Below are 21,667 nucleotides of genomic sequence, written 5' to 3' on the forward strand. Positions count from 1 at the left end.
ATCATGCAAATAATACAGGAACATTCGGAATGTTTCTTACCGGGAGAACAATGTTGGTATTGTCACACTTGTATTATACATGTCTTTTAAAGTCACTTGAGAAAGGACGTCAGGAAGATTCCCTAAAGCAATGTATTGAAGGTACATAAAGTTTTTTTAGTCCTCTAAACCACAACAGTCCTATCTTACCAGTTGAAATGGTTACCTGTACAGGTCGTAAACATATACTAATCTGGCCAAGATTTGGACAGTAATAAATTAATTTAATATAATCATAAATAGCGCATGATATAAATATTCATCAACAGAAGATAAAAACATATATACGCATTCCTATAGTTATCAAAAATGAGGATTAATACATGGAACATTAAATAAATGCACATAAAGGTTCAATACACAGATAAATAAATAAATAGAAATAAAAAATAAACAATAGAAAAATGAGTCAAAAAAAAAAAAAAAAAAAAAAAAAAAAAAAGGTCTCTTTAAAATGAGCGGTACCGCTGGGTGCCGGCCAGTTGCGAAGTAATATTGCTTATACCTTTAATTGTAAGCTACTAATTCCACTCTAGTTGCAGTTCAGTTTAGAGGGTGGTCTTGGACTTGTAGTCCTTCCAGGTACATATCAAGACTCGGACTGATAGTCTTTTTTAACGTGTTTTACAGACACCCTTTTAGACTAATAGTCCTCCCGAGTCATCAAAGTATGGTCTGCTTTGTTAGATCAGTAATGATATTTTACGCAAACAGTGATATCAGACACAAACTTATGGCGTTTGTAGCGCCTCTCACCCGTCCCGAGGTGGCTGGTGGTATCGCTTCTTCCCTCTCTGCTATCAGCTCGCAACGGCCGAATGAGGTTAGCGGCTAGTGTAGCGATCCCGCAGCGCGTCCTCGTGGTTCTGAGGATACCTTCGCGCGCGATGGTACAGCCTCGATCTCGTCACAGATGACTCCGTCCGGGACAGGGTGGTAAAGATGGTTGTGGTATTCCAAATGGCAAGTGTCCAGATGGTACAATACAATCGGGGGGCCCCCCAGAGGGACAATGGGTCAAGAGTAGGTCCCAAAAAAAGGGAAAAGAAAAGAAAAATAAAAAATAATAATAATAATTAAAAAAAAAAAAAAAATGAGAAAAAATAATGTTCGGTTTAAAATCACAATAACTAATCTGATGTAGCATTAGTCTGTATAATTGCCATACGCGTTTCAAGGTTCTCAATGTTTAACCTCTTCGTCAGTGGCGATGATGCTAGTCTTTGCAGGCCCATTTAGTGGGATATTTGTAGTCAGTTACTGATTGATCATGTGATTGATCATGTGATTGATCATGTGATATCCAGAAGAAACTCAGGACTGGATTTGGGTATTTCAGACCATCAGTTACTGATTGATCATGTGATATCCAGAAGAAACTCAGGACTGGATTTGGGTATTTCAGACCATCTTTTGCGATCCGCATAGAAACCCATTTTCCGTATATTCTATGCATACTCAAGAGTTCTTCTGACATATATTCTTATGAACGTTGTAAACTGCAGGTTACAAGGGTGCAATGGTAAAACACTCAACAGCGTCTGGTTGTATTGTTATTATTGCTGTATTAATACATTCTAGAAAACGCTAGAAATCTATTGAAGGTCCTTTTAAAGTGGTAGCTGCCCAATATAAGTGCCGATTGATTATATAGCGTAGTCCATAGGTGCCTTTTGAAAGGTCCCCTTACATGGTCTGCCTCCAAGGTACTAGCAGGCATCTATTGCCCGTCCCCTCCGGGAGATACAGTCTCTCAGTATCTGGCACTGCCACCATCCACCGACTACACCTCCCGTCCCCCGGACAGTGAGAGGGCACTATTGACCGCCTGCACCTTCCACCGAGACCCTTCCCCATTGGTTGCATGCACCTCCTTTCCGCACCCTGCCACCCTGGGCAGTGACAGGGCACCATCGGCTTGCCCGCCCAGCAGAGGAAAAGAGCAGCCTATGTTATCTATGTGCAAATAGATATATATATATACTGGCTGCAATCTTTGAATCAACAAGATCCACTTTGACACTTTGTCAGTGTGGTTTTTCCGTGCACACAACATACTTTTAACTATGCAATCTGTTGCATCTGTTTTAGTTCCAGTTTGTTCCACATCCTTCTGTTTCTTCATATAATGACAGACTGGATGATGATGGTGAGGATATCAGGGCTCCGTGGGCCATATTATCATTTCCAAAAGTTAATCCAGGCCCCAGACCAGACTCTGCAGATTTCCATTCTATTCTATTCTCATTCTATTCATTAGGTGAGCAGGGTGTACTTAGGAGAAAAGGTGCAGATTGTTGTGCAAACCGCTTGATTTGCTCCAAAATCAGTGCCTTTTCCCAAATCTCCCCTCAAGTGCCAAATTTGATGTCTTTAGTGGATTTTTTTAAAAAAAAACAGCCGGCCTAATACCGACCAAAGAATCCTGGAGTAAACCTTTTAGGCTATGTTCACACACTGTAAAATAAAGATAAAATGCAGCTATATTTTCAACATAATAATGTGCTTCATTGAAGTTAATGGAGAATTGCCCAACAATGCACATGTCGTATAGAACAATAGCCATAATTGATTACGTCCAAATAATAACCATGCTCATTATTAGCCACCTGTTTTGTAAAACATGTCAGTTGTTTTTTTTTTGTTAATCTGTTCACACATTCTTTCATTTTCACTCAAAAAGTAAAAAGTAAGAAAAAATTGGTTTGTAACAAAGCGCAAAAATACATGCCTTATGGCATCACACAATATTCGCGTATTTGGTACCAATGTAACCATAACAATCTGGAGAGCAACTTCTTTATGCTTTATACATACCGTATTTTCCGGCGTATAAGACGACTTTTTAACCCCGAAAAATCTTCTTAGAAGTCGGGGGTCGTCTTATACGCCGGGTATGGTTGCCCCATACGGTGGGGGGGTCGTCTTATACGCTCAGTCGTCTTACATGCCGAAAAATATGGTAGATGTACAGTATTATACCTTGTGTGCGCTTAGTTTGTGACTATTTCCTAAAAGTACGGTATAAGATCTTGCCATAAAGAGTACAATAGAATTGTCTGAGTCTGCAGTATAGAAACGAGCGCCCCCAGTACAATACCTATGAAGCAAATGAGAATGAGAAGCAATACATATTTATGGAGATGAAATTTGCATCTCTGCATACGGCGCACATATGGTTGGAAATTTCTAGCTGTGATTCTCTGCGTGTCGTCGTGTTTTATTGTACCTGTCCCTTGGTAACAGTCAGAGAACAGAACCATTATAGGAAATGCCACACATCTGGTAATTAGCAAAGTTTTCAATCTGAAATTTCATTTTAAATTGCCCCCCCCCCTCCCCCCCATCATCTTCGTCTTTAGTGTACAGAATTTTTGGGGGATTGCAAATCAGTTAACAAGACGCCTCAGATCAGCAAAATCCCATCTAATTAAATCACTCGGCAACAGAACTTAGATAAATCTTGACACAGACAAAGACGCGAGGCTACGTCTGAGACAGAGGAGCGCTCCATGTCTCCGAGGTGATTATGACTCTCGCAGAGAGGATCATTACGATAAAATACCGGGTACGTAACCCAGTTATTCTTTAAAGTCACGGCTTCATAAAATATGAACTTCCGCTTGTCACCAATCCTCTCATTTTTTTTTTATTTTTTTTATTTTATTTTTATGCATATGTTAATTAAATTGTCACTATAATAAGTGTAATTGTTCCGCCATCTAGATTGTACTTTGTGATTTGTTGACTTGAGTTCTGTTTTTACAGCGGTGCATTAATAATTCAGGATATACTTATGAACTCGGCGGTTCGTGGCGGAAGTATCTAATGTATCTACACGTAATTATAACGTATCTGTACGGAATCCATCATGGCGGCGTATAAAAATGATTTACTTCAGAGTAAAAGCTCGTAAGGGGGTTTATGTGACGGATTCTAAGTAATGCTTGATTATTTACATTTGTCATAAAGACATTTGTTTGAAGGATGATCAGCAGATAAATTTATAGCTTTATTACAAGAATTGTAAAGTAAAGAGAATCCCCTTAGTTTCCTCTGACAAAAGAAACATCTTCAAGTCCTTTAAAGGGGCACTCCGGTGAAATTTTTTTTTTAACTCAACTGGTGTCAGAAAGTTCCATTGATTTGTAATTTACTTCTACTTTAAAATGTCCAGTCTTCACATACTTATCATCTGCTGTATGTCCTGCAGAAAGTGGTGTTTTCTTTTTAATCTGACACAGTGCTCTCTGCTGCCACCTCTGTCCATATAAGGAACTGTCCTGAGCAGTAGCAATTCCCCATAGAAAACCTCTCCTGCTCTGGACAGTTCCTGACATGGACGGAGCGGCAGCAGAGAGCACTGTGTCAGACTGAAGAGAATACACCACAGACATAAAGCGTCTGATAAGTAATAGCAGACGTTGCAGATAGAGACATATTTACATTAGCCATCTTGGAAGGAAGAGGGGTGGAGGGGGTTGAGAGCAGAGACTGAACAGTTCAGATACAGTTTTCTATGTCTTTAGCAGAAAGCAGCAGCTCAAAACTGAGGAAAGGAGACAGATAAGGTAATGACATGTATAGAATGAATTGTTAGTCTCCAGGTGGGGGGGATGATTCAACATATATTTTACCTAAGTGGATAACCCCTATAATACGTTGCAACATGGGAAGTCACCAAATATTACACACCCTATTTCACCATACTTTGTATCAACTCAAAGGATGAAATTTCAACTCATAGTTACAGCTGTTTAAACAAGTAAAAAATTTTAATATGCTGAACACAATGTACAAAAAGTTAAGCCCTGGAAGCTCGCTGTAAGTTCAGGAACTGCTGTAGGTGACTATGTGTAATGATTTAGTTGTACCTCTTTAGCCTTGAGAGAGAAGAAGATTATTGTTTTTTTATAGGAAAACTTAGCCTACATGCACTTTTGCACTAAACTCTTCTCGAGGGTTTGGAAAACATATGTTCACATCTTGGGGGCATATATAATGTATGAAGCAGCCATAGCTCACTCACTGCTTGCTGCTTCTCGATGATTCTTTTTGTTACTATATCACCTACTAGGGAAAGCTCATAAAAATATGGGAGACTGGATGAGCAGCCTGAATGATTTATATAGTGATTAGGAAGAAAGTTGGCAAAACTGTCTATATCTGAATTCTCATGGAGAAAATTACACAGATATTCCCGAGACTTGTAATTGTAAAGTAGGCAGAGAAATGGCCTCCATGCAGAGTTATACAGGATCCATGCCGTGTGCTGGATAACATTACTATACAGGATCCATGCCGTATGCTGGATAACATTACTATACAGGATCCATGCCGTATGCTGGATAACATTACTATACAGGATCCATGCCGTATGCTGGATAACATTACTATACAGGATCCATGCCGTATGCTGGATAACATTACTATACAGGATTCATGCCGTATGCTGGATAACATTACTATACAGGATCCATGCCGTATGCTGGATAACATTACTATACAGGATCCATGCCGTATGCTGGATAACATTACTATACAGGATCCATGCCGTATGCTGGATAAAATTACTATACAGGATCCATGCCGTGTGCTGGATAACATTACTATACAGCAGGGGCGTAGCTAGGATTCATGGGGCCCCATAGCAAAAAATTGTACAGGGCCCCATGAATCCTGTACGCTCCCCCCCCCCCCCCACACACACACACACACACTCTCAAACACAGACAATGACGCACATATATACACACACAGAGGCACCATTAACATATATACAAATACGCTACTGACATACACACATATATACGCTGTAATGTGATTACACTAGTGCTCATGTATACTACATGAGTAGACTGTACACAGGGAAATCATCTCAGTGTAATAAGAAATACTGAACCAGAAATAAAAGAAAATGCAGCAGATATTAATGGTAGGTTCTTTTATTAGAGCCAAAGGAAAAAGTTGATGATCTCCAGCTTCATAAAACGTGTTCTTTATTTATTTCGACAGCATCATAAAATTGACATACATTTAAAAACACGCCGACGCGTTGCGAGGGGGACCCTCTTAATCATGGCCAACACAAAAGCCTCCAACACAAAAAAAGTGTACCATATGGTGAGCTGATACTTTTCTGTCTTTTATTAGAGCCCAGCATTAATAGAAGCTGCTGCAGAACATCTTTGGGAGCAGACCTGTCAATCACTTCATACACTACTGACATACACAAACACACACATATACACCAGTGTTACGGACACTACTGACATACACACACATATAGCCACAGATACATACACATACTGACATATACATATGTACACAGACACATATGTACACTCAGTGATACACAGCACTTACAGCTGCCAGGCTTACCCCCTCCTCCTCCTGTAGTCCGGGCTGACCTTCACATAGAAGTATTCAGGACCTTTGGGTCATGTGATCATAAGGTCCTTCATCCCTCTCCTTCTGTGCCGCATGCCGTATGCTGGATAACATTACTATACAGAATCCATGCCGTATGCTGGATAACATTACTATACAGGATCCATTCCATATGCTGAATAACATTACTATACAGCAGGGGTCCCCAAACTGCAGACCCCCGAGGCTATTTATCCGGCCCCCGCCAAACTGCTGCCGTCGTTATCTCCGGGCCGGCCGGGCCCCTTGCACTTTCGGAATCCCTCCGGTCAGTCCCCCAGCAGGTGCAGAGATCGTTTCCAGGTTACATCTGGGGCGGGGGGGTTGGTGGTCCATGTGGCGCCGAGGAGGCAGGGCAGACATCATCTCACACTGCTCCGGGATCTGCAGTCCGTTGCACCGTCCTCCCGGGGGGGAGATGTGTAGTGTGAGATGTCTGCCCTGCCGCCTGCCTCCTCGGCGCCGCACGAACCACCAACCCCCCGCCCCGGATGTAACCTGGAAACGATCTCTGAGGGATCCTCCTGCAGGGGCAGTGATGACGTCGCTGCGACTGCTGGGGGATCCCTCCGGCGACTGACTGGCTGAAAAGGAGAGAAGAGGCCAGGAGAGATAAAGACAGTATTAGGTGAGTATAATTTTTTTTTTTTTTGTAGCAATGCAGTGGGACATTATAACTATATGGAGGACATTGCAGGGGGACAATATAACTATATGGGGGACATTGCAGGGGGACAGTATAACTATATGGGGGACATTGCAGCGGGACAATATAACTATATGGGGGACATTGCAGGGGGACAATATAACTATATGGGGGACAATATATATGGGAACATTGCAGAGGAACAATACAACTATATGGGGGACATTGCAGGGGGACAATATATATGGGGGACATTGCAGGGGGACAGTATAACTATATGGGGGACATTGCAGCGGGACAATATAACTATATGGGGGACATTGCAGGGGGACAATATAACTATATGGGGGACAATATATATGGGAACATTGCAGGGGAACAATACAACTATATGGGGGACATTGCAGGGGGACAATATATATGGGGGACATTGCAGGGGCACAATATAACTATATAGGGACAATGCAGGGGGACAATATAACTATATGGGGACATTGCAGGGGACAATATAACTATATGGAGGATATTGCAGGGGGACAATATAACTATATGGGGACATTGCAGGGGGACAATATAACTATATGGGGACATTGCAGGAGGACAATATAACTATATGGGGGACATTGCAGGGGGACATTATTACTATATGGGGGACATTGCAGGGGGACATTATTACTATATGGGGGACATTGCAGGGGGAGACCACCAAACTCACCATATTAAGTGGCCCCTTCAGTCAACATACAACTCAATCACATGTCTAATGAGACGACCAGGGAAATACCAAAGTCAGGTATCCGTCCACAGACAGCTGTTTGGGGGTGTTTCCCCTCATCAGTGTGGAGCAGAATTCTGGCTAGGTGGCAGCAATGCCTAGTAGGTAGTGATGAGCGAGTACTAAAATGCTCGGTTGCTCGTTACTAGAGACGAATATCTCCCGATACTCGAGTGCTTGTTTCGAGTAACGAACCCCATTGAAGTCAATGGGAGACTCGAGCATTTTGCAGGGGACCCAAGTTCGGTAGGGGGAAGGTCGTGTGAAAACCTTGCAGGGGGACAATATTACTATATGGGGGACATTGCAGGGGGACAATATAACTATATGGGGGACATTGCAGGGCGACAATATATATGGGGGACATTGCAGGAAGACAATATAACTATATGGGGGACAATGCAGGGGGACAATATAACTATATGGGGGACATTGCAGGGGGACAATATATATGGGGGACATTGCAGGGGCACAATATAACTATATAGGGACAATGCAGGGGGACAATATAACTATATGGGGACATTGCAGGGGGACAATATAACTATATGGAGGACATTGCAGGGGGACAATATAACTATATGGGGACCATTGCAGGGGGACAATATAACTATATGGGGACCATTGCAGGGGGACAATATAACTATATGGGGACATTGCAAGGGGACAATATAACTATATGGGGGACATTGCAGGGGGACATTATTACTATATGGGGGACAATGCAGGGGGACAATATAACTATATGGGGGACATTGCAGGGGGACAATATATATGGGGGACATTGCAGGGGCACAATATAACTATATAGGGACAATGCAGGGGGACAATATAACTATATGGGGACATTGCAGGGGGACAATATAACTATATGGAGGACATTGCAGGGGGACAATATAACTATATGGGGACCATTGCAGGGGGACAATATAACTATATGGGGACCATTGCAGGGGGACAATATAACTATATGGGGACATTGCAAGGGGACAATATAACTATATGGGGGACATTGCAGGGGGACATTATTACTATATGGGGGACATTGCAGGGGGACATTATTACTATATTGGGGACATTATTACTATATGGGGGACATTGCAGGGGGACATTATTACTATATGGGGGACATTGCAGGGGGACATTATTACTATATAGAGAGCACAACAGGGAGCATTATTACTATATGAGGGACAATGCAGGGACACATTATTAGTATATGGAGGACAATGCAGGGGACAAGTTTACTATATGGGGGCACAGCAGTGGATACTACATATAGGGGGTAACCCACATACCTGCTTGAGTGCTGCTTGAGGGGTTGAATGGGGGGAGTTGAAAGTGGGGTGAGGGGGCTGTTAGGGGGGCTGGTTGAGGGTGTGAAGGGGGAGTAAGGGGGCTGGTGGAGGGGATGAAGGGGGAGTGAGGGGAGGCTGGTTGAGGGGGGAGTGAGGGGTTGAGTTGTAGCTGGGTGAGGGGGGGAAAGAAGGAGGGATGCTTTTACTTTGGGGGGGGGTGGCATTTTGCACTGGGACTTGATTATAGTTTGTTTTTTTTATAGTCCGGCCCACCGACGGTTTTAGGGACAGTGAACTGGCCCCCTGTGTGAAAAGTTTGGGGACCCCTACAGGATCCATGCAGTATGCTGAATAACATTACTATACAGGATCCATGCCATATGCTGGATAATATTACTATACAAGATCCATGCTGTATGCTGGATAATTTTACAGTACAAGATCCATGCTATATGCTGGATAACATTACTATACAGAATCCATGCCATATACTGGATAACATTACTATACAGGATCCATGCCATATACTGGATAACATTACTATACAGGATTCATGCCTTATGCTGGATAACATTACTATACAGGATCTATGCCTTATGCTAAATAACATTACTACACAGAATCCATGCCATATGCTAAATAACATTACTACACAGGATCCATGCCTTATGCTAAAAGGTCGGCGGAGCCTCAGTTACGAGTCTCAAAACACGGGACTAGCCAGATATCCCTCCAGGGAAGGACCAGGTAAAGGAATGGCTCCTGTACGGAGACGACCAAACTCACCATATTAAGTGGCCCCTTCAGTCAACGTACAACTCCATCACAAGTCTAATGATACGACCGGGGAAATAACAAAGTCAGGTATCTGTCCACAGACAGCTGTTTCGGGGTGTTGCCCCTCATCAGTGTGGAGCAGAATTCTGGCTAGGTGGCAGCAATGCCTAGTAGATAGTGATGAGCGAGTACTAAAATGCTCGGGTGCTCGTTACTAGAGACGAATATCTCCCGATACTCGAGTGCTCAATTCGAGTAACGAACCCCATTGAAGTCAATGGGAGACTCGAGCATTTTTGCAGGGGACCCAAGTTCGGTAGGGGGAAGGTCGTGTGAAAACCTGTCAACCTCAGAAAATGATGGAAACACCACGGAAATGGACAGGAAACAGCAGGGGCAGCATGTATGCATGCCTCTGAGGCTGCCTAAGGGCACCATTATGCCTAATTCTGTGCAACAGCCCGGTTAAAACAGAGGTAGGCATGGACCACCCAAAAACTCAGCCTGACACAGCAAGGCAGAGAGAACACAGGGAACCATTAAAACAGAGGTAGCATAGCATGAACCAGCCAAAAATTTCAGCCTGACACAGCATGGCGGTGAGGACAGAGTGAACAAGGTAGAAGCGGTAGCCAGTCAACCTTCCAAAAATTATACCAGACCTAGCATGGCAGTGAGCACACAGAGAACCATTAAAAGTGAGTGAGGAAGCATGTGAGCCTCCCAAAAATTAGGCCAGACACAGCATGGCATTGAGCACACAGAGAACTCCCGGGAGCAGCAGTAGCCAACATGGAGGCCAGGCAGGAGCAACGGTAACCAACATGGACGCCAGGCAGGAGCAACAGTAACCAACATGGAGGCCAGGCAGGAGCAACAGCAGTTAACATGGAGGCCAGGCAGGATCAGCAGTAGCCAACATGGAGGCAAGGGCAGGCACAGCAGTAGTCAACATGGATGCCAGTGAATGCTCAGCAGTAGTCAACATGGATGCCAGTTAAGGCCCAGCAGTAGTCAACATGGATGCCAGTTAAGGCCCAGGAGTAGTCAACATGGATGCCAGTTAAGGCCCAGCAATAGCCAACAAGGAGGCAAGGGCAGGCACACCAGTAGTCAACATGGATGCCAGTTAAGGCCCAGCAGTAGCCAACATGGAGGCAAGGGCAGGCACACCAGTAGTCAACATGGATGCCAGTAAAGGCCCAGCAGTAGTCAACATGGATGCCAGTTTAGGCCCAGCAGTAGTCAACATGGATGCCAGTTAAGGCCCAGCAGTAGTGAACATGGATGCCAGTAAAGACCCAGCAGTAGCCAAAAAGGAGGCAAGGGCAGGCACACCAGTAGTCAACATGGATGCTAGTTAAGGCCCAGCAGTAGCCAACATGGAGGCAAGGGCAGGCACACCAGTAGTCAACATGGATGCCAGTAAAGGCCCAGCAGTAGTCAACATGGATGCCAGTTAAGGCCCAGCAGTAGTCAACATTAATGCCAGTTAAGGCCCAGCAGTAGTCAACATGGATGCCAGTAAAGACCCAACAGTAGCCAACAAGGAGGCAAGGGCAGGCACACTAGTAGTCAACATGGATGCCAGTTAAGGCCCAGCAGTAGCCAACATGGAGGCAAGGGCAGGCACACCAGTAGTCAACATGGATGCCAGTAAAGGCCCAGCAGTAGTCAACATGGATGCCAGTTAAGGCCCAGCAGTAGTCAACATGGATGCCAGTTAAGGCCCAGCAGTAGTCAACATGGATGCCAGTTAAGGCCCAGCAGTAGCCAACATGGACGCAAGGGCAGGCACACCTGTAGTCAACATGGATGCCAGTTAAGGCCCAGCAGTAGCAAACATGGAGGCAAGGGCAGGCAAAACAGTAGTCAACATGGATGCCAGTAAAGGCCCAGCAGTAGCCAACATGGAGGCAAGGGCAGCATGGTGGCTCAGTGGTTAGCACTGTAGCCTTGCAGCACTGGAGGACAACATCTGCAAAACAAAAAGTTTGTATGTTCTTTCCGTGTTTGCGTGGGTTTCCTCCGGGTACTCTGGTTTCCTCCCACACTCAAACTCATACAGATAGGTGAAGTGCTGCAGAATCTGTGTGCACTATACAAATTAAATAAAAAACAAGGGCAGACACAGCAGTAGTCAACATGGATGCCAGTAAAGGCCCAGCAGTAGTCAACATGGATGCCAGTGAAGGCCCAGCAATAGCCAACATGGAGGCAAGGGCAGGCACAGCAGTAGTCAACATGGATGTCCATTACTGCTCTGGTCAATCCTGCCTTAAAAACGGCTACAACATTGAAAAAAGGTAGAAGGTACTGGTGAAAGAATGGCATAGGACACCCGTAAGATAAGATGTCATCCACAGATAATATGGTTTGAAATGGACAAGACAAGGAAGGTAAGGGCAGGCACAGCAGTAGTCAACATGGATGCCAGTAAAGGCCCAGCAATAGTCAACATGGACGCCAGTTAACCTCTTAAGGACGGAGCCCAAAATGGCCTAAAGGACTGGACCAAATTTCAGGAATATGACCTGTGTCACTTTATCCATTGATAACTTCGGGATGCTTTTACCTACCTGGCTCATTCTGAGATTGTTTTCTCGTTACATGTTTTACTTTATATTTCAGGTAAATTTGAGTCGATACTTGCAGCCTATCTTTATGAAAAAACCCCAAATAACGTGAAAAATTGCATTTTTCTAACTTTGAAATTTTCTGCTTGCAAGGAAAATGGTTATGCCACATAAATTAGATATGAAATAGCATAAGCAACATGTCTACTTCATGTTGGCGGCATTTATTAAACTTGCCTTCAATTTTTTAAGACGATAGAAAGCTTTTAAGTTTAGCAGCATTTTTCCAAATTTTCTCAAGAATTTCAAAATCAGATTTTGCTAGGGACCAGTTCCCATTTGAAGTGGATTTGAGGGGACTGTATGTTTTGAAGCCCCACAAAGCACCCCATTTCAGAAACTGCACCCCCCAAACTGTTCAAATTCTGTTTTTAACTCTTTAGGTGAGTCACAGAAAAAAAAGCTATGTGAGTAAGAAAATTTAAAATTTCAATTGTCTTTGCAGAAATTATATTGTGATCCAATATCTTTCATAGTAGAAAACCTATTTCCAAAGAAATGGACCACAATTTTTTTTGCCCCATATCTGCAGTTTATAGGAATATATGATATGTGGCTCAGATGAAAGGAGCGCCTAGTGAATTTTGAAGCCTCCTTACAATTGACCAATTTTCAAAGTACCACTTCTGGTTGGCAGAGGCTCAGGAGTGCCAAAACCTAACAAACACCCCTAAAGGGACACCATTTAGGAAACTAGACCCCTCAAGGAATGTAACAAGGGGTATAGTGAGCACAATCGACCCCACTGGTGACAGACACAATGTGCCGTGAAATTTAAAAATGTTATTTTTTTAACACCAAAACTTGGTCTAGCCTTAAATTTTTCAGGTTGACAAGGGGATAAAAAAAACAAAAAAAAAAACATAAAACTTGTAGAGAAATTTCCCTTGAGTAATAAAATACCCCACATGGGGATATAATGTATCATGCGGGTGCAAGACACGCTTCGAAAAGGAAGGAGCACCAATTGGCTTTTGGAAGCTGGATTTGACCAGAATGGAGGACGAAGGCCATGTCTGGTTTGCAGAGCCCCCGTGCTGCCAAAACATTGGAAACCCCCCCAAGTGACCCCATTATGAAAACTACACCCCTCAAGGAATGTAACAAGGGGTGTAGTGAGCACATGGACCCCACTGGTGACAGACACAAATGTGGAACAATGTGCCGTGAAAATGAAAAACTAAATTTTTTACACTAAAACGTTGGTGTAACTCTGCATTTTTCATGTTCACAAGGGGTTAAAAGAAAAAACAAACCACTAGTTATATAGAGCAATTTCCCCTGATTACATAGGGTGTCAGGGAAGGGGAGAGGGTGTCAGGAAAGAGGAAAGGGTGGCAGGAGAGGAGAGAGGATAAGAGGAGAGGGTGGCAGCGGAGAGGGGCGGCAGAACAGAGGGGAGAGGGTAAGAGGAGAGAGGAGGGGGTGGCAGGATGGAGGGTGGCAGGGGATGGGTGACAGGGGAGAAGAGAGGGTAAGAGGAGAGGGTGGCAGCGGAGAGGGTGGCAGCGGAGAGGATGTCAGGTGAGGGGCGGCAGGATGGAGGGGAGAGGGTAAGAGGAGAGGGTGGCAGCGGAGAGGGTGTCAGGTGAGGGGCGGCAGGATGGAGGGGAGAGGGTAAGAGGAGAGGGTGGCAGCGGAGAGGGTGTCAGGTGAGGGGCGGCAGGATGGAGCGGAGAGAGTAAGAGGAGAGGGAGGCAGGACAGAGGGTGGCAGGAGAGGAGAGAAGGTAAGAGGAGAGGGTGACAGCGGAGAGGGTGGCAGGAGAGGGGCGGCAGGATGAAGGGGAGAGGGTAAGAGGAGGGGGTGGCAGGGCGGAGGGTTGGCTGGGTGGCAGGACGGAGGGGGCGGCAGCAGCATGGGTAGGAGGAGGACGGGTGTCAGGACGGGGAGGAGGTGGACGGGTGGCAGAACGGAGGGGTGTCTGGGTGGCAGGACAGAAGGGGGCTGGGTGGCAGGAAGAGTGGTGGCAGGACGGGGAGGAGGAGGACGGGTGGCAGGATGGGGAGGAGGAGGACGGGTGGCAGGACGGAGGGGTGGCTGGGTGGCAGGACGGGAAGGAGGAGGACGGGTGGCAGGACAGAGGGGTGGCTGGGTGGTAGGACGGAGGGGTGGCTGGGTGGCAGGACGGGGAGGGGGAGGACGGGTGGCTGGACGGAGGGGTAGCTGGGTGGCAGGACGGGGAGGAGGAGGACGGGTGGCAGGACGGAGGGGTGGACGGGTGGCAGGACGGGGAGGAGGAGGACGGGTGGCAGGACGGGGAGGAGGAGGACGGGTGGCAGGACGGAGGGGTGGCTGGGTGGCAGGACGGGAAGGAGGAGGACGGGTGGCAGGACAGAGGGGTGGTAGGACGGAGGGGTGGCTGGGTGGCAGGACGGGGAGGGGGAGGACGGGTGGCTGGACGGAGGGGTAGCTGGGTGGCAGGATGAAGGGGTGGCTGGGTGGCAGGATGAAGGGGTGGCTGGGTGGCAGCACGGGGAGGAGGAGGACGGGTGGCCGAACGGAGGGGGGGGTGGCGGCAGCAGCCAGCACACGAAAGAGGATGGGCGGCAAGATGGACGCGGAGGCAGCACGGGGAGGAGAAGGAGGTAACGATGGACGCACGGGGGAGGAGGAGGACGCACTGGGGAGGGGGGGGGGGAGGCTAGGCACCAGAGGAGGTATCAGAGGGAGACTTTTAACTGAGGCTCTGCTGACCTTTTTCATATTGATGTTTCCCAGGAAGTAATGCACCTAGCATATCACTGTATTAAGAGCTTTAACCAGCAGACGACAGTGTCTTCTTTGGCTGGTCTCCCTGAGATCATTGATCTGTTTGCAGTATTGATCAGTTGGTGCTGCTGGACCCCATTGTGTTTGTTATGTCGTCAGACATGTCAAAAGTTATTTATCACAGTGGGGGTCACTGCTGAGAGCACCTGGAGTCAGAAGATACAGCTGGGGAGAAACCACAGCAGCCATGCCATTCACTCACCATCTGTATCTCCTAGTCCAGCAATGGAAGACTATGAGACTAACTAGACCCCTCTGCGCAGCAGCCTTGCTGAGAAACAGCAAGGAGAAAGCTCCTTTCCCCCGGACATGTCACTGCAGTCTGGCCCCACTCCCCACAGCATCTCCTACCCAACAAATGCCCCAACCCCCTCCCGACGGAGACAGATGAGGAGTGTGATCCTCCTCTCAGAGACAGTGTCATCCTACACTGCCACTGCTGTGTGGGTGAGTACATGTATATATCTGTGTGTGTGTGTGTTAGTGGAATGTGTGTGTGCTAATGGAGAGTGTGTGTGTGTTAGTGTTCAAGTGTGGCTGAGGTAGAACTACAGCTCCCAGCGTGATCCTGTGTGGCTATGGTAGAACTACAACTCCCAGCATGCTCCTTGGTGGCTGTGGTAGAACTACAGCTCCCAGCATGATCCTGTATGGCTGTGGTAGAACTACAGCTCCCAGCATGCTCCTTTGTGGCTGTGGTAGAACTACAGCTCCCAGCAGTATCCTGTGTGGCTGTGGTAGAACTACAACTCCAACGATGATATTGTGTGGCTATGGTAGAACTACAACTCCCAGCATGATCTTGTGTGGATGTGGTAGAACTGCACATCCCAGCATGATCCTGTGTGGCTGTGGTAGAACTACAACTTCCAGCATGCTCCTGTGTGGCTGTGGTAGAACTGCAACTCCACCATCCTAACCCGCCACCAATGCTTCTCCCCCGGACCAGAGACAGATGAGCAGTATGATCCTCTACTCCACCTCCTCCTCATGGGCAGAGACAGTGTCATCTTCCAGCTGCAACAGATCCCCATGGACCAGATATAGCAGCAGCATATAGTCTGGTCCTCCGCCACTCTGAGGGACTGTGAACTGGCCCCCTGTGTAAAAAGTTTGGGGACCCCTGACATAGACTGACAAAGCAAGCGGACGGGAAAATGGATTTCACTGCTGCTGCGTCCCCTTCCCAGCTGTATCTCTTGATCCCAGTGGGTCTCAGCAGTGACACCCGGGGGGATCAATAACTTTTGACAAGCCTGATGACATTTTTTTGTGATGGGTACTCTTTGAATATATGATTAAAATCCAAAGAAAATTCTACAGTCTTGCAACCAGAGCTTATAGGCTGAGATCGGGCTGTATGTAGATCAGGATCTAATGCAATACACCGGATTTAGTTTTGCTGGTCATACTCCATGTATTATTGGTTATGTCTGTTCTTTCCAACAATGTAATAAGTTTTATGAGAAGTTTTTATGAGAAGTCACATGGCTCATTCTTTTAGATGTCATTCCTATGTATATACCACGTCTTTGTCATCTTTGGGCACATATTATTGATGCCATAGCCCCTTCTGTAGTTTGCATACTGTATGTATTCATTCTATAAGAAACTGCCTGAAGAAAGTTCCGGATATGATGAATACTACAAAGACAGATGCTTTTCTGTGTATCCTACTTTAATCCACACTTTAGGCTTCACTAATTAATCTCATTCCACCTCCCCGAGAGTCAACATCTGCTATTTAATTTAGTTTTCTGCTGCTTAGAGCTATCGGAAAATGAATTCAATTACCATCTCTCCAATAAAGTGCAACAATCTTTCAGAGTCCATTAATTGTTTAAAAGTGGAAGCCAACTCCGCACCCGTCTCACCGAACGTCTGATCATCATATTCAGCCAAAGGGATGACAAACGGGAGCAAGGTGTGACTGACGGACATGAGGAAATAAAGTTAAACAAGCTGCAGTAGTTTTTTTTAGACCATAGAGCCCCCATATTCGGTTCCCTACGGACAAGAAAAATGGAGTTATAAAGAGGTCAGCTGGTACTTGTAGTTCTCTCCGCAGAGGTGTTAAGGTTATGGCAGATGAAAGGTAATGGGTGGCCCCCCAAGTGCTATGCTCGTGACCACAGCAATTTTGCTAAAGTGGGGTCTGACTGGTGGGAACAGTCTATGACCTCTGGGGCACTCCTGTGGGTGTAGTCTCTGGGTGCAGGTGTGGAATACCCATGGAATTAGTGCAAATTATGGTAGCCAGACACACCTGTAATATTTACTGAAATAAACTTCTCTTCCCTGATGTAGTATCTGCCTCCCCTGTCTCTTCGACTCTCCTGTGTATGATTCAGACTGTCGACATTGTGTTTGTTCCTGCATTTGGTTAGCCGCTACTGGAACATCTCCTGCTCTGCTACATCTCCATTTGCAACTGGTTAGCTGCTAGCTGAACATTTTCTGCTATATCATCTGCTACTGATCAGCCCCACTTACTGGATCTGTTTCTTGCTTAATGGGGTTAAAAAAACAATATTCTAAACAATTCACCTTCCCAATACCACCCTATGTCTAATATACATGTATAACCTATCTTGCCCCCATTCCCTGTTTTTTTTCTGATTCTTATTGACTCTTGATATCTAAAATCCTCTACTGTAGGTCCACTCTGACCAGGCTCAGCTCCCTCTCCCCCCTCCCTTTGTGGTCACAGGACATGTGATCTCCTCTCTGGGGCTGGGTTAGCTGTCTATTCACTTGGTAACCCGACCTCCAGGTGACATAATCTGTGTAATCTTCATGTACCTCAACTGCTTCCATAGATTTACATGTGTCCCTGGGCCTAAGTTTCTGTAATATGAAAAGGTATAGTTTTATCTCTGTTTGCTGTCAGTGAATGCAAGCATATGTACCTGTCTGTGTTTCACAGCTCTGTATAATGTAAATGTTATAGATGTTATTAGAGTCTGGCTGGAACTAGAATGTTTCCATTCACAGCCAGCAAGCAGAGATATAAACCTACACTACACCCCGCACCCCCGGTAAAAAGATACCAGTTAGGCAGCACATAGCTACACCATGCGCGTGCCAGCTCTGCTACACCATGCATGCGTCAGCTCTACTACACCATCAGCTAGTATGGAATACGTATTGGGGGGAAGTGATGCAAAATCAGTGAAAAAAACAGTCCTGTGTTTACTAACACTGAATAGTAATGACAGCAGTGGGCAGGAAAGAAAGCTTAGGGGGCGAGTACACAAATGGACCAATCAGGGAAATGCATGATGGGAAATGTAGTTTCCTATCTTGGTTATAGATTGGCTTTTAGAAAAACGTGTAACTCAGGAATGGCAGCAGCTAGAAAGACAGAAGACAGCTCAAAATACTTGTGGACTTGGTATTTCACGTTTTCACTCTTAGGTAACTAACCCCTTTAACTATTTTGGACTGTCCTCTGAATCCTGCTATTGATGCCAGACTACAGACCCATACCTCCCAACCGTCCTGGTTCCGGCGGGACAGTCCCGGTTTTGGGGTGGTGTCCCACCGTCCTGGAACGGCCCCCATGTGTCCCGCTGTCGCCCACCCCGGCCGGGCCCCAGCGTTCGCACCGGCAGCTTCCGGGTGCAGACTGCGGCCCTTTTACTGTGAGCGCTCCTAATGAGCGCTCACAGCGACACCTACTGGCCGGGCGTATGCCGCTCCTGACGCTGAGGAGGCAATGCACAGGCTTCTGGTGCAGGCTTCCTCTTCCAGCCCCGCCCCCATCGTGGTAAGCCTCTCCTCCTCTGGCCCTGTGTACTCTGCTGGCTAGCTAGCCCCGCGGTGAGCGCCGGGGGAAGGGCTTACCACGATGGGGGCGGGACTTATCGGCTCATTCGCGGGACTGTTGGCAACTATGGAAGCCTGCACCAGCAGCTCCACGAGATTGAGTACTAAGGGGCATACTAAGAGGCATACTAAGGGGGTACTAAGGGGCATACTAAGAGGCATACTAAGAAGGTTCTAAGGGGCATACTAAGGGGGTACTAAGGGACATACTAAGAGGCATACTAAGGGGCATACTAAGAGGCATACTAAGGGGGTACTAAGGGGCATACTAAGGGGGTACTAAGGGGCATACTAAGAGGCATACTAAGGGGGTACTAAGGGACATACTAAGAGGCATACTAAGGGGCATACTAAGAGGCATACTAAGGGGGTACTAAGGGGCATACTAAGAGGCATACTAAGGGGGTACTAAGGGGCATACTAAGAGGCATACTAAGGGGGTACTAAGGGGCATACTAAGAGGCATACTAAGGGGGTACTAAGGGGTATACTAAGAGGCATACTAAGAGGCATACTAAGAAGGTACTAAGGGGCATACTAAGGGGGTACTAAGGGGCATACTAAGGGGCATACTAAGAGGCATACTAAGGGGGTACTAAGTGGCATACTAAGGGGGTACTAAGGGGCATACTAAGAGGCATACTAAGAAGGTACTAAGGGGCATACTAAGGGGGTACTAAGGGGCATACTAAGAGGCATACTAAGGGGGTACTAAGGGGCATACTAAGGGGATACTAAGAGGCATACTAAGAAGGTACTAAGGGGCATACTAAGGGGCATACTAAGAGGCATACTAAGGGGGTACTAAGGGAGTACTAAGGGGCATACTAAGAGGCATACTAAGGGGGTACTAAGGGGTATACTAAGGGGCATACTAAGAGGCATACTAAGGGGGTACTAAGGGGCATACTAAGGGGGTACTAAGGGGCATACTAAGGGGGTACTAAGGGGCATACTAAGAGGCATACTAAGGGGCATACTAAGGGGGTACTAAGGGGTATACTAAGGGGGTACTAATGGGCATACTAAGGGGTATACTAAGGGGGTACTAATGGGCATACTAAGGGGGTACTAAGGGCATACTAAGGGGGTACTAAGGGGCATTCTAAGGGGGTACTTAAGGGCATACTAAGGGGCATACTAAGGGGTACTAAAGGCCATACTAAAGGGGTACTAAGGGGCATACTAAGGGGGTACTAAAGGGCATACTAAGAGGGTACTAAGGGGCATACTAAGGGGGTACTAAAGGGCATACTAAGAGGGTACTAAGGGGCATACTAAGGGGGTATTAAAGGGGTACTAAGGGGCATACTAAGGGGGCACTAAAGGGCATACTAAGGGGTATATTAAGGGGGTACTTAGGGGCATACTAAGGGGTATTAAGGGGCATACTAAGGGAGTACTAAAGGGCATACTAAGGGGGTACTAAGGGGCATACTAAGGGAGTATTAAAGGGGTACTAAGGGGCATACTAAGGGGGCACTAAAGGGCATACTAAGGGGTTACTTAGGGGCATACTAAGGGGTATTAAGGGGCATACTAAGGGAGTACTAAAGGGCATACTAAGGGGGTACTAAGAAGGTACAAAGGGGCATACTAAGAAGGTACTAGGAGGGTACTAAGGGGCATACTAAGGGGTACTAAGAAGGTAAAAAGGGGCATACTAAGGAGGTACTACAAGGCATACTAAGGGGATACTAAGAGGCATACAACATAGGGGCATGCTATATACAATGTGGGGGCTAAAAAGAAGGGGTTATATTATGTGGGGGCTATACTATGTGCTTTTTGGGGGCTCCTGCACAGGAATGGGGTCTATACTATATAGGGGCTGCTACAGGGGAGGGCTATACTCTATGGGGACTGCTGCACAGGGGGAGGGGAAAGATGGCAAGAAACACAAAACTGAAGCAGAGAAGATGTCCCCTGTGAGTCACCGAATACCTGCAATACAATCACCTGTCACTATGTGGTGAAGGTCTGGTGATATTATTTGTTTCTTATGTAATGGCAACAGGTGATGCGGTTATGAGGGGCGTGGCTACAGGGGGTGTGGCACATTGCCGTGACTGTCCCTCTTTCCTCCGCGCAAAAGTTGGGAGGTATGCAGACCTACTGCACCTTCCTCACCTCTGGCCTGGCATTACCTTTGGGGATGAGTGAATATACAGTAATAAGGAAGAAAATCGTTTAGTTAGCCCGGCAGTTGGCTCATTACCCGGCTGCCTTGTAACTCACTGCCGATCCTCTCCGGGTGCTGGGAAAAGCTGGATCCAATCCTGGAAAACTTCTTCCAATATCCCAGGACTGGATCCAGCTTTTTTAAGAGCAAAACAGCACCGAGTTAAAAGACAGGAGACAGAGAAGCCAACTGCTGGGCTAACTAAACAATTTACTTTGTTATTACTGTATATTTACTCATCTCTAATTATCTTTCAGGCTTAGAAAAACATGTCCGCTTTCTTCC

This window comes from Dendropsophus ebraccatus, chromosome 11, assembly GCF_027789765.1.
Source record: "Dendropsophus ebraccatus isolate aDenEbr1 chromosome 11, aDenEbr1.pat, whole genome shotgun sequence".
In the NCBI taxonomy this organism is placed as follows: Eukaryota; Metazoa; Chordata; class Amphibia; order Anura; family Hylidae; genus Dendropsophus; species Dendropsophus ebraccatus.